Source organism: Chenopodium quinoa, unplaced genomic scaffold, assembly GCF_001683475.1.
Source record: "Chenopodium quinoa cultivar QQ74 unplaced genomic scaffold, ASM168347v1, whole genome shotgun sequence".
NCBI classification, from domain to species: Eukaryota; Viridiplantae; Streptophyta; class Magnoliopsida; order Caryophyllales; family Amaranthaceae; genus Chenopodium; species Chenopodium quinoa.
In genome coordinates this window covers 6,843,042-6,858,273 of record NW_018742329.1, presented here as the reverse complement: position 1 = coordinate 6,858,273, position 15,232 = coordinate 6,843,042, and the positions used below count along the sequence as shown (strand labels likewise).

Genomic DNA, 15,232 nt, shown 5'->3' with positions numbered 1-15,232 from the left:
TCTGATTTTCTTTAGTGTTCTCTTTCTCTTAACCTAATTGTCTTATTTTCTTAAGTGTTCTTTCATAAGTAGTCTTTATCTATCTCGCGTGCATTTTAGTAAGTCTATTTTCTAAGCTAATTGTCCTAATTTTTTTTTGTTTTTTTTTCTATCTTAAGTCATCTTTCTTTCCCCTAAGATAATTTCCTTAGTTTTCTTAAATGATCTCTCTCTTCCCATCTTTAGTTCCTTAAAATATTACAAATGCGTGATAGGTGTATCATCCAATATATCAACACAATAACTACATCGTAAGTACTAACCAACAAAAATATTCAACATATTTCGTTGAGGTGATATTAATAGGATGGTGTAATAATTATAGTTGTTTAATAATAAGAAATCAGCTCCATAAATTGAGCAAAATAATATGAAGAAATTAAAGATTTATATAGACTATTATGCACTCCGTATTAGAAACCAACCTACAAAATAAATAGGCATGAAATAGAGTAGTATAGATTTTGATTGCCAAAATCTAAATTATAAACCTAAAATAAATAATTTCACATCAAACAAATCCATCCATTTCAAATCTTGACTTTACATAATCACCTCAGTAGAGGCGATGTATACAAATTATAATATTAGCACCATAATAGGTTACTCGATATAAAAAACTAAACTATATAAATAAGACCTTCACATAGTTTATGTGTAAATATGCAAATTTATGAATAATTGATTCATCAAACTAAAATATGTTAAAAGCACACCCATCGAACTCTCAGTTCATCAATCCATCCTCATAACTTGAAAATTGGCAAATATAAAGTAAACTGCAATAGAGCATTTTTCATATTTGTAACAATTAAAAATTGATGAATAAAATTTAACTGTCCTTAAACCAGTATAATGCTGGCGCATACAGGATTACCTAGAATATTGCACGAAATTGGCTTAGGGCACCATCTTGTTAACTACGGAGTAACAAACACACTATTCATATTTTCTTGGTTAAAACTATACTTTTATCACCTCAAATTAAGATGACAATTAGAGACAACTAATCAAAGATGATTATAAATGTTGATATGAAATAGTAGAAAACTGCATCATTGAAAATAAAGTTCACGCCTAGTCCTTCATTATAAGTTACAAACAAGTCTCAATGTCTTTTTTTCAGATGTTCCATAGAGAAAATTTATTCAAGAATCTAACTGATTTCCATAAAAAAAATATAAGTTACACGGTATAAATTAAGCAATACTTCATTAGTTGCCTTTCTCAATTTGGGAAATCTAATCTCACAGCGGCCCATTTGTTCTCACAAACTTGCAGCAAAGCAACCCCCTTAAGAATATTAGCTATTTCTGGAATATAGGAGTGAACTCTGACGCGGTTGCAAAGCAAGAAAATTGTTGCTTCAAGATCTTCTTTCTACTTCTCTGAACCCGAAGGTTTTTCAGCTGAAGCATTAGCCTTTTCACCAGACAAGCAGAAATTTCCCTAGTTTTACCTAATAGCACAAATATGTATTTATAACAAGATTTAAAACTATGCAAATTACAGGGGTTAATAGGAAAAAATTTACCATAATTCACAGATAATACAAGACAAAACTATGTTTAGAACAGGAAACCAGAGAATGGCCCCAATGCCACTGAGACATGCATTAATTAATTTCTTTTATAGTTTTACATCTGATCTAATGCTATTGTTTGTGGACTAAATTCTTCACAAATATCTTGAAGTGAAAATATAAGGAGATAAAAATCTACCTATATTTGAACCACATACATTACTTTGTATTTGTCTAATATAATAATGATGTGTGTTTGCAAGCAACATATTATATACAATTAAATTGTACACATCTAATTATTAACCGATCCCAGGTTTCGGACTTGTTTCCTTGAGGAGCAACTTATGGGGAAATTACTATCAACTTTTCAAAATACTTTCCATATTTTCAGATGGAAAAATGGTTTCTTCTTACTTCTTTTCTTACAAAAAGCATCATTATTTCAGCAAAAGCAGCAAATTTACACTACTTTAGTCTGTAGATAATCTCATGTAGGCTTACGTGACAAGGAAGCATCGGCAAGTGTAATAAAACATATAATAGTAATACAAACTAAATACTTATGCAAACAACTAAGTTTTTCTTGATTACCTAAAAATTTATTTATTTTTTTAAAAAAAAGCCTAATAGATTCTGAATTCTGAAAGGGACTTACCCTTGATAAGAGAACCATAATCTTCTTTAGAGCTGATTTTCCCGCGCTTTTTGGATTTGGTTTTGGGCTCCCTTCCTTAAGCTAACTTGGGTCCAGTGTCCTGTTTAAAACAGCAAATGCAAACCATGCAATTACACATAATCACAAAATTGATTATGCAAACTAAATAGTATAAAGTGATTAATCTTGTTATATGATTAAATGTTCTATTGTAACCTCTGGAAAATTTTCAAGGATAGTGAAAGAAATAGCCCTAGACATTAGAAATATTCACTTTGAAGCGATTACGAAGCAGCTGAATCTTTTGACCTTTGATCCCACTGCCGCATATATCCATAGGGTCACGTTTCTTCTTTGTGCGGATCTAGTTCAGCCTTAATTGGTACTATATCTGGAAGAATTTCTGTTGGAGGCGGAGACAAAGCTTCTGCTGATCAATTACCATTTCCATTTTCATCATGTGGATACATATTCTGTCACAACACAAAACTAAAGCATAGGTTAACAATATCAGCTACTGTTTAAGATGTGAGATTTTATTATTCATTATGTTTATTATAATTTCCAATCAAAACAGAAGTACTGTTCTGATGCTCTTGCTTCTTAACTTCTGGCATTTTCTTGGTGACTGCTTTAATTATGTTGAGCAGTTAAATGTAACTTTTCTAATCAAAATCCAACTGTAATGACATGACAATAACCTTTGTTTTGTTCGTAACCAGTGTCAAATCGGTACAACTGTAGATTAAACCCAAAACCATTAAACCAAATCTCATAAAACAGAAATGATCTCATACATAACAATACTCTTAAATACAATTAAACCTGAAATCTATCATGAACTCCTATCTAAAATATAAGACAGAGAATGAACTCTAAAACACCATTATTAAGTATCTTTTTTCAAATCAAAGTTAGAAACCAATCCCATATTCAAACGCTTAAGAAAATTATAGCAATTATTTAAAACACTTAGAATAAAACTAAAGATTAGTCTAAGCGAATTTTAAATTTTTATATGTGACAAAGTTTCACAATTTATTTACTCAATAACTGAAATTCATACAACATATTCTATATAATAAATATAGCATCTAACAATCCTAAAAATTTTCTTCTTATTCAATGCCTTCTGTGAAATCTAGAAAAATTCCTTAAGGTTACCAACTACTATAATATGCCTTAGATTATTGCCTCTTATAATGCTTTCTTAAAGAGATTCAATATTTCCTCCTTTTACTTTAAAAAAGTATATTAGTATTAATAAAAAAAAAAAATTGTAGTTTTGTTGATATTAAAAGTATTAATTAAATTTATATCCAAATTGTTTTTATGGTGTTATTTGTTGATTTTATAAAGTCAATTCATGTTAGCTTTCCCATATCCTTTTATCACTTCTGGTAAATTTTTTCCTATCTCTTCTTCCCTCATTGGTGTTGTGTACCCTCTATTTTCCCAAGCTAATTGTTCTTATTGCCTTATATGATCTTTCTTAAATGGTATTTCTCTCTCTCTAAAGCTAATTCCCCTAATTTTCTTAAGTGGTCTTTAATAAGTGGCATCTATCTCCCTCTCTCTCTCTCTCCCTCTCTCTCTCTCTCTCACGCACACACACATACACATATTAACTAATTGAATTGATTTTCTTAAATGATCCTTCATAAGAGGTCTCTCTCTCTCTCAAGCTATTTCCATGATTTTTTAAGTGATCTCTATCTCGCACACACATTTTAGTAAGCCTTTTTCCTTAGCTTATTGCCCTGACTTTCTTTAGTGATCTTTCATAAGTGGTCTTTGTATCTCTCTCCAAAGATAATTGCCTTGATTTTTTAAGTGAGCCTTCTTAAGTAATCTTTCTCACTCTCCTAATTTGATTGCACTGATTTTTCTTAAGTGATATATGGTAAATGGTCTCTCTCTCTCTCTCTCTCTCTCTCTCTCTCTCTCTCTCTCTCTCTCTCTCTCTCTCTCTCTCTCTCTCTCTCTCTCTCTCTCTCTATCTATCTATCTCTATCTCTTCTTCTTCTTCTTCTTCTTCTTAAGATAATTTCCTTGATTTTATTAAATGATCTTTTTTCTTAAGTGATCTTTCTTAAGTGGTTTCTTTCTCACTCTCTCACTATTTTAAGCTAATTGCTATAACCGCCTTGATTTTCTTAAGTGATTTTTCTTAAGTGGTCTCTTGATTTTCTTAGGGGATTTTTCTTTTCTTAAGTTACCTTTATTCTAAATTGATCTTCCTTCTTAATTGACCTTTTTTAGGTGATCTTTCTTCCTGAATGATCTTTCTTTCTTCTTGAGTGCGTGGTCTTTCTTCTTAAGTGATAAGTGCTCTCTCTCTATATATACGGAATTTAGTAACTTTTTTCTAAGCTAATTCTCTTAATTTCTTAAGTGATCTTTCTTAAGTGGTATCACTATTTTTGTTAAATGATCCTCTTAAGTGCTCTCTGTCTCTTAAGAAATTAGTTTAAGAAACTGTAATTAGCTTATGTAGCCATTTCCCCCTAAAAAAAAAACCTTATGTAGCCATTTCTTTTTCTTTTTATATAAAAAAAAACGCTTATGTGGCCATCATTTTGGCAAGCCTTGCAACAAAAGAAGCAAAAACAACAAAATAATTACCAAATGATAATGAAATTTAAAGAAAAAAAAATAAATTACAAAGTAAAAATGCTTAATATCTATTCCTCAAATATACTTAAAAAATGGCTTTAGCAATGCTTTTCTTTTTATTGTTACTAGGGGAGCCCACGCGCGCGATGCGCGCGGTATAGCTAGCCTTCGTGAGAGAATTATGTATTTGAACCTCATAGTTTACGGACTTTTAGTTGTTGTTGCATTATACTTGTATTAGATTGATCAATAGAGATTATTTATATATTTATTGTAGAAGCACGTTTGTGTTACATTATTTATTTTGAAAATGATTATAATATAACTCACCAATGTATTACTATATAAAAAGGCAATAAAAGCTATTAAATCGTTCCATGACTACAATAAGAGTGTTATGGTCATATGGAGAGGTTTGTGTAATTGTCTCCAACAAGTCAATGGAAAGTGGAATGTGGTAATTTATTTTCAAAAACACCCTTTTTTAGAGATGGTTGTGGGCTCAAAAGTGCTTTAATGTAACACTTGCTTAAGGATTAAAATGATTAATCATGACTAAGCCTAGTCACTATGGTTTACCATGGCTGACTATGCATGGTATAAATTCCCTCATATATTTCCAAGTAATATTGTGAGTTGTGTTTTGTCATAGTTTCTGAAGGGAAAAGCACACGGTTATGTACAATTGAAACTTTTTAAAAGCTATAAATATATTTCAAAGGTACTAAATTCTCATTGAACACACCCTGGCAAAAGGCTTTGTAAATTAGTATATTTACCTGCAAGTAGATAGTCTTTAGACCATGTAATGGAGGAGATAACATATACAATAAATGAGCTATTTAACTAATGATGTATGAGTACATCTTAACTCTTCCCTATAATCATAAACAATAAGCTTCATGGGATAAAAAATAAGACAATGACACAAGATCTAAAGAAAAATACATCTTCAAACAACCTATTAATCAAATGCATAAGGCTATAGTACTTCATCTTTGAGACATAATTACTGTGTGCCATAGAACGCTGATCAAAATACCGAACTCTGAAGAAAGCCATTGTAAGTCCTTATAATGTCCAATATTATTCACCACACCTAAAGCACCCTCTTTTGTTCCTTCGCTTCCCAAAACGCTACATTCAAGGAGATAGCAGCATCTACCACTTCAGTAGGGTGAAGAGGAGAGGACCCACATACATTATTTCTGCTATTCCATATCAACCAAGCAATTGTTCAATCTCAGTATCGTTGATCATCTTCAAACACCAGTCGAGCTTGTTAAGCACATTTCCTATATTGCATTCATCTGTCAACTACCAATCTTAAGCTCTCCCAAACTCTAATTGGATATGGGTGTCTCCAAATAGCATGCATATTCACCTCTTCTTATGTTTTTACAACATAAACAATAAGATTGCACAAACTTTACATTTCCTTCCAGCAGGCTCATTTAGATCACTTAAATCACGTTTCCAAGATTTTATCATTCCTTATCATATTTCATCTTTGCTCCAAATTGCATTTCAACTCATAATAATTGAATAAACTACCAAGGTCATACAACCATCCAAACCCGAATCGTAAATGGGTGTTCAAATTAACTACTGCTAAATCACATTTCAGAGATTGAACTACTCTTGCTAATAGCATGACTGTAAAACACCGTGGGATTTAAATGTCAAAAATTACAAGAGATATCTAAATATTTGGGATTTTTTCACTTATCAAAAACCATAAATTAAGACCCAACCCAATAAAGAATTAGACACGAGAAAAAAATGATGCACTGTATTACTACTACTACTATTTTCTCTCTCCTCTACAACAAAACTAAACCATTTACCATTTGGTGTTTATAGTGAATAATAACAGAACTATAGAGCTAAAAACACCAAAGGCCACCAAATTAACTCATCTAATACGAAGTATTAGATATTAAATAAAACTGGCAGATAGTCGCTTTTCCTCTTTCTGAAATTAGTCTCATGCATTTTTCCATTAAGATACACAATACTCTTACAAGTAAGAAACACAAACTTGGTTCTATCTTTCTTACTCTAAAAGAAAATTCAGCAGGTCTTAGAGTTGGAGTTCTTATTTATTGCCAACTATCATATCTCCTAATCAGACAATAATTAATTTATAGTGTAACAAGAACAAGCTTGAAGCAGAAACTAACAATCGCGGGGACTGGGGGAATTAAGAAACTAACATCTTTTTCAGACAAGGGAACAACAATACCGTAACAAGAACAAGCTTGAAGCTTGGGTAATCAATAATTTGCAGATTTGGCAAAGCCTAAAAAGCAAAAATCAAAACCAACATCAGAATTTAAAATGAAAATTCAACTGATTTATATCAACATTTCATTTTAACAAATGCATTCTTCAAACCAAAAGACATTTTGATTGTTCATTTCGTTGAGCACGATTCATTGCTTGAATGTGTGCATGCGGATTGAAATCTGAATCAAAAATAGTTACCAAACCTCAATTTTCGAGGCATGCCAATATCATCAATCAAGATTATAAACAATATTCAACAAATAATAACCACAAAATTTCAACTTAGTAAAAATAAAGCATAACAATTAAACAGCTCTCAATACATAAATTAAGCAAAATCAAGCGAAGATTACGTTTCTAATAATCCACTCACCATTTGTGGAAGCAGAACAGCGGCGGTAGGTGGCCTGGTGACCGGGGGCACCGGAATGGAGATTGACATGTCAGCTTCAAGGCAATTCCGATCCGGCGGAGGATCTAGATTTTCCGAGAACCAGAAAAGGGGTTGGTCGGTGAACCTGATAGAAAGTAGGAGCAGAAAATAGAGAGGAAATTGAGAAATGAGGAGTTGGTATGTTGGGGTGGAGAGGAAGACAAACAAATAAACATTAAAGAGGGGAGAAGATCAGAAGATGAAGCGGACTATCGATAGAGCCACATTGAGTAAAAAGATATGAATGGTCAAATGTATCAAAATTTTAATTGGGGGTAAATAGGTAAATAAACTTTTTTAAGGGTATAATAGTCTTCACACTGTTCATAAGAACATCTTTCCACTTTTTAAAAAGTAGGGATTACTCTCTGTTTTAGGTTTGGCTTATAAAGTCAATTCCTACTTGTTCCTACTCCCATCTTCTCTTTTTATCACCCTTCTTATAGTTCTCTTCAATTTTTCCTTGCTTTTCATTGTGTGTTATCTTCTCTTGCATATTTCTCCATCTTTACTACGTAGTATCTTTTTTCTCCTTCCTATCATTCTTCCTCAAAGCTTTTTGATACTTTTTCCTCCATTTAGCTCCTATTTTACAGTTTGAACACTTTAGTTAGTTTAATCCTGATTGCCTCCTACCCCATTACCTTCTTTAGTAATTATATTTAATGTATTTTATAATTATCCTCAATTTCACTCTAGAAATGGCCTCTTAAAAATGAACCTACTCTTTCTTTCTCCATTCTTTTATAAGTTTGCAAAGTTTAGTCATTTCCTAGAGCATATATATATATATACCTAGCTCGCCTAGTTCTAGAAGCTAATAATCCAACCTTAAAATAATAAAAATAAAATAAAAAGAAATTTGTTAGAAGGCACAAGTTTTAATCTTCCATTAAGCAACTTTACTAAACTAATGAACAAATAGTTTCTATATTTCATATAACAATCTTCCAAATATGGAAAAGAAAAGGAGCAGAAGAGTACGATGCCCAATTTCCCCATGGCTGCACCTTTAAAAATCGAAGAATACTAAATATGTGCTCATGATTATATTGTTCTGGAAATTAAAAATCAAATGTAAGTCATCGTAACTTGAACAAAGTATAGTTCTCATACATGATTTCAAAATAATCTAGGTAAGAGGCAGTATTTAAAGCAAGCGTTACACAATAGAAGATGGTATGTACTATGTACTACATTCTAACTGCAGATAAAGCATTACACAACAGAAGGCATGTATTAAATTCTAACTGTAGAGAAAGTATTACACAACAGCTAAAGGTATGTACTACACTCTACCTGCTGAGAATTATATAGCAGCAAAATACCCAAAAATTTGCCTGGATAAACCAACAAATATAGTAGAATATTAAGCTCTCGGATACCAGTTTCCTTCGGGGCATAATATTCTTTAAGTTCAAACAAAAATCATAGATCTTTCACACTTTAGAACACCCATATACAGAATCCTTGAGTGATTCCCAAACACTTGCAGTTTTGACAAAAAGAAACAACAAATTACCAACTCCATCCTTAATTTCACCCCTCTTTTCATCCCTCAAATATTAGATTAATCTAGGTCTCAAGTTTATTTTGGATGAGTGACCTTTGTTCATTTTAGGGCTAAAACAATATTATACAAGTGACCTTTGTATAATCAAATACAATGTTATAATCAATTTAATCAAAAAATTGAGTTGATTAACCCAATATTATATGTTCCATGACCTTTGTTCATTTCACCCTCTTTTCATCCCTCAAATATTATCAGCTCCGTTACATAACCCGGTATGTACACTTCATAATATGTTTTGATTTCAAGTATACCTTTTCTTTTCTCTCTTCACTCTTCATCATATCAGCTCCTACAATACTTCTAAATCTTTCTGTCTATCCACCACCATAATTTTTATGGGCAGAAATAAATATTCTAGATATTTTAACCCAACAAAAATATGATAATATAATTAAAGGGTGGTACACTACACAAACAGGATTAATAAAACAACAAATAATAATTAGAATGGTAGAAGAAAAAAGGCAATATATAATAAGTAAATTTCATACTAGAAAGAGACGTCACAGCATCTCATAAAAGGCACTCCTTTATGGAACATTGAAAATTTCAAAGTAGGTAATCAAGTTGGTTGTGCTGAGTATTTATTTTAAAGCTTTGTGATATAATGTTTTAAAGCGTATGATCAGTAATCTATTAGCAAATTTAACTCCTTCCTACTGCCAATTAAAAGGATGCACCTAAAAGGTCATTTATTTTTAAGTGTCATTAGGAAGAAAGCATAAAGTACATGTAACTGACATTAAAAGTTTACAGAAGACATAAACAGGGCATATTTATATAACTACATGATGTATGATCTCTAAGGAAAAATCTACACCCATCATTAATAGTTTTTTGAAAAAATAATTCATCATGACTTTTATCATGACGAAAAGACTTACCCAGCAGGAAGTAGTAACACCAATACATACGAGAAGTATTTGAATTTCACACGTGCATGTTAGGATGTTCCGGCATTTTGTCATGCTCCAACCACCCAAATCGAGGGCATAAAAGTAACATGAACCCAAATAGAAATCCTGATATAAAGCCTCCAATGTGGGCAAAATTGTCAACATGAGGTAGGATTCCAACTGTCAAGTTGATGACGATCCTATGGTCACAAGTGTGAACAAAGTAGAAGCCTAGAAGAACATAAAGAGATTTTGAGATCTATAAACATGAGGTGTGCTTCAATGTATTGTAGAATAACTAAAATGAGCTATATTGACACAATCAGGACATAAATCCGGGAGTTATCAAAAGGCTCCTTGTGTAGAGCAGATAAAACCTTAATTTCAGGATTATCTTCAAAAGATGAACTCTTAAAGATAGAACTTATCCATTTGAACGGTGAGGATTCTGAAGTTGACATCTGCAGCACACTCCATAAGAGGGTGAATATAGATTGAACTCGTTCCTTCTACTCGATCTCATCCTCTTTTGCTCTGAAATTTAACAAAGAAGTCAGCAGACCAAAAATACGATTTACAATTGTATTTCCAAATAAAAAATAAGAGTATACAAAGGACAGTACAACTTATTTAATTCCTGTCATAAATCAACACAAACCTGCAGCTATAGTACCTTCATAGACTACTCGATCAATCTCATCTATTGTAATGCATGGTCAAATAATACGCGCAGCCGCATCCAAAACCTACCTAGCAATCTGGAGACAGCGATTGTTAGAGTTCAATTTAGCAAATTAAATGGAAAAGGGCAATAGAGTATCACGGTAAGCTGATTGTAGATAACATCAAGACCTAGCCAAGACTTCCTACCAAAGGTGAACAGTCAGTCCACAAATGCTAGCTAATCGAGAGGATAGTAACGTCTTACACTATTCCAAAGACAATCAACTATCCAAAACCCTTACCCCACCCCCACTGGAAGGTGGTAGTAAACAATACATAAGGCGTCTAGGATGAATACCATTATTCAAGGGTAAGCTTATATATACAAATTTCACATGAAATAGGCTTGTAAAACCACTAACAACACAATTGATCTAGAATAGTGAACCTAATGCAGTTTCACTAAGATCAACGTAATGTAAACTTACCATTCTCCAGCAAGGTTACCCACACATGTAATTATACAGCTGTTTAGAACCAAATCCACTCTAGTCTATAGCTTTCATAAGATATCATAAGCTAACACTTAAAATTAGTAATTAGACTTGTATCAAACATATCTTCCATCTAAGAAGATACTTCGTATGAAACAAAAGAGATAAAATGCTTTGCAAGTTTGCATCATCACAAGGACAACCTCATGGAATTTCAGTTTATATTTATAAGCACTACAAAACACTCACAGATATGAAGCACTCTTTAAAAAGCAAAAAAATTCTAAGGACTTGCAATAATATAAACCAAAATAAACAAAATGAACTTACCTTGCAAGTCTCCCTCATTCTCTATATCAGCTCTGAGTTTTAATCTTCAAAATAAGAAGCCAATAAGAAAACAAAAAAGGATAATAATTTTTTTAAAAAAAAGAGTTCATTGGACAATTAATCTCTATAAGTCTACCCAAGTATGAGGAGCCAAGTAATAAAGCATACCTCGACAATGTGCTGCAGGCTGCTCTCAGGCTCAATCTTAGGGATACCCTATATGTATTAAAAGTATCTCATAAAGACTTCATAAGTTGCAGATTGATAAATATCAGAGCTCATATATATATTGGTGCATAAAGGAAAACAAGTATCTCCAAGGGGTCATCATCATTGTCTAATCGCCAGTAATTGTCTAAAAACCAACATTCAAGGGATATACACTTGTTGACAATAGAAAGAAAAAACTTACATCCATATCCCAATCAGGTAGCTCAATGTGCTTTGGTATAGTACGGTAACTTGATATGGGGTACGACCTTAATGATCTACATGGGAAAAGGTTCCAGTTCAGTAAAGGTCAAAATTTATGAGATGTCAACACCAAGATGCGTGTTTTCATTCATAACCACAGTAATAGTAAATCATAGTTTAAACATATACAAAATTATAAGTAAAAAGAAGGGTTGTAATCAGAAATGTATCCACAAAAGAGTAATGTTGACATGATACTCTGTCCAATTGAAATACGGAAGTTTTGAAGTCTGAGATTGTCCTTTTTGTAAGCAATAAAGCCAACCTTCACTTTTTTTTGTCCCCAACAACATTAGTTTGTAAAGAAGATGTATTTGCCTTTGAATGCACTGATTTATGAAAGCTCCAAGATTCCTTGAAACACTCCTTGGAACTACAATAGGTAAAAGTTTGTCAATCAACGGGCTAAAAATAAATAGAAAAACATGATTATGTATCAACCATTTTATCTATGCACCCTTGAAAGCATAGATGCCAGCTAGAAAGTCAGTAATGGCAGGAACACCCTACTTAAAGTAATACCCTCGCCCCTCAAGCTACATCAACTTCTCATTTTCAAAGTCTTGAAGAATAATACTCCGTAATAAATAAGGCTTAGAGAACTAAAGAGTGCAATGACATAATTAAAGCTTCCAAGTACAAATATAATTACAAAATCACAAACAAAGCCCCATATAAATTTTGACTAATTTATAGTAGGAAAAGGAAGAAAAAAAAAGACAAATTGGATACCCTAAAAACATACAAAACACCCACCAAACCAAGTAACCAACAATAATAACAACAAAAATTCAATGGGTATGCTCAGATAAACATACCCAAAAAAAATAATGACAAAATTGCAATAGGATACTAATACAAACAGGGTAAAAAAATAAAAACAAAACAAAAACTGAATGAAAAAGGATCAAATGCATCAATATAAAATTGTAAATCAATCAATCTATTAAAACACAAATTTAAATAGATACAACAAAGGAAACAAAATAAAGGCTAACTTGGAATTTATTTGTTCAAATCAATTGAGCTCTAATCCTCAAAAAAAATTTAAATGAAATTTTTCAATCAAACTCTAACAAAGATATGGGATCTAATATATCTAATTACGATTTTAATGTGTGTGTGATGAAGTTTTCCTAATTATGTCATTCAATTTGAATACGGAATTGAATTAAAGTACAATTCATAATTCTGCCATAGTCTCATTCATAATAAACTAACTTTTATTGAGTATGTTTTCAACATCATGGATTTTAATAATCTAAATTGGGTTAATCAACATCACCACGGGCGAGACACAACGCAGCACAAGGTATGACTATACAACAATCAACCCAATTTCTGAATTATAAAATTCTTTAATACAACCCTAAAAGTAAATGATCGAAGGATAACTTAGCAAATTTGTAATTAGTAAAGAGTAGCTCAACCAAAAGTAAGAACAAAAATCAAAAAATCATAATTACTAAATGATCAGATTATCTCAACCAAAAAAAACAAAATTTAATAGAGTTTATGAAATCAGAATCTCCATTTATAAAATCAGAATCTCTTAAATCAATCAGAAAGGCCATTTCTGATTTCATAAACGTTCGTTAAATTAATAGAATTTATGAAATATAAAATCAAAAAAACATGATTTGTGTCTAGGGGGGTTCAGTAAAAAAAACAATATACCGACACACCTTTTAAATTAAACCCAAAAAATGCAGTAACCAAACTCTCATAAATTAATTAATTTAAATACCTAATATCACTAACCAAATCAGGCAATCAAATGACACTCCACTTCGTTAACAAAATTGTAAACCCGACCTAATTCATCAACTGAAACCGCTACAATGTACCTTTCCTCTGAAAACCGACCACCTCACCGCCATTACCAAAATCACATTGCAGCACGTAATTGAGATTGATCAAACCCTCAATATTGAGATTGATCAAACCACCAGAGCTGTAGCCTCAATCTGTCAACTAATCAACAAAACGCATTAGAAACCCCATTATCCTAATTCCTAAAACACCTAAAATCAAACACAATTGAAAATGAAAATGAAAAACCAAACCAAACCATATTCATTCTTGTGCATAGCAGCCTAATTGGTAGAATAATTTGCGCCATATAGATGGAAAAAAAAAACAAATTGATGGGAAAAAAAACCTTAAATAAGGCAAAAATAGATATTGTTTGTAGTTTAGCAACAATAAACCCTAGATTGTGAAATTGATATAAGAATATTATACAAAGATCAGAAATTATCTTTACCTCAGTAGCGGCGTGGATGGAAAATAGATAGACATAGAAGCTGCTTCAATGGAGAACCTAGAGGTACGCTTCCATGGATGAGAAGATCACTGACACTTACTCAGGTGCTCTCAAACGACAAAATAAGAGGATGAGAAGCTCCAAATCACTTACTTCCTCGCTCGTTGTCGGCTCCATTTTGAACCCTAAAAATGGAGAGAATGGTTGCAAGTAGAGATGATGCTGTGAGGAAAGTCGGGAAAAAGCTTTGCTATAATGGAAGAAAGTAAGCTCAGACACGCTTCAATAGAAAACTCGGAATGACCTTCAATGGAAGAGTGAAATAGCTTTAAAGCAAAAGCAAAAGCAAAAGCAAAAGCAAAAGTAGAAAAATGGTAGGACAAAGAGGAGGAAAGAGAAAGAGAGAGAAAACACAAATGAATTCAGGAAAAGTAGACAGACAAAGCTGAGGTGGAAAGCAAAGGAAGTCAAGATCCAATGGCAGGACCGCAAATAACATCCCAAGCCGAGGACAAAACCGTCCGCACACTGCTCTACTGTTCATAAGGAACAGTTCCGACTATCTTCTCTCTTTTTAAAGTGACTGTCACGGTCCGAGTGGTTTGACACCGGATCGTGCGGCGCACTCTTATCTTTTAGAAACAAGAACGCAAGCCTAGAGTGAGAGAGGTTCGTGGGCACACAGCGACACGGACCAAAGGTATCTCAATGAGGCAATCGTTAGTAACGAGTGCAGGGTCGAGGCTTGTGACGGCCGATACTTCGAAGCGGGCACAAGCGGAACCGACAAGGATGTAGGCGTCTTTGAGAGTCTCTTGGTTTGGTGGGGAGCTTTAAAACAAGGCAAGCACAATATCTATAAAGGCTTAAATCAACACACAAGTCTTAAAGCAAGGCTCCGCACACTGCTCTACTGTTCATAAGGAACAGTTCCGACTATCTTCTCTCTTTTTAAAGTGTGTAGATAATTGATTAC

General features: G+C 32.6%; 2 long non-coding RNA genes across 13 annotated transcripts; both read right to left on the bottom strand.

Moving 5' to 3' along the window:
- Positions 1-1,117: 1,117 nt before the first annotated feature.
- LOC110691240 lies at positions 1,118-4,166 on the bottom strand. The gene is made up of 3 exons (XR_002505270.1): positions 2,494-4,166; positions 2,220-2,319; positions 1,118-1,498 (listed from the first exon to the last, which is right to left on the bottom strand). It is a non-coding gene; the product is annotated as an uncharacterized LOC110691240 (long non-coding RNA).
- A 1,380-nt stretch (positions 4,167-5,546) lies between these two features.
- Positions 5,547-14,774, bottom strand: LOC110691199. Of its 12 annotated transcripts, none has more exons than XR_002505263.1 (9): positions 14,257-14,772; positions 13,838-13,964; positions 11,929-12,363; positions 11,685-11,732; positions 11,517-11,560; positions 10,688-10,787; positions 10,407-10,563; positions 10,018-10,260; positions 5,547-7,642 (listed from the first exon to the last, which is right to left on the bottom strand). It is a non-coding gene; the product is annotated as an uncharacterized LOC110691199 (long non-coding RNA). The 12 variants fall into 12 exon arrangements; XR_002505268.1 differs by having other exon boundaries at positions 5,547-6,145; positions 7,498-7,642; positions 10,018-10,563; positions 14,257-14,769; XR_002505257.1 differs by having other exon boundaries at positions 5,547-7,303; positions 7,498-7,642; positions 10,018-10,563; positions 14,257-14,768.
- Positions 14,775-15,232: the final 458 nt, after the last annotated feature.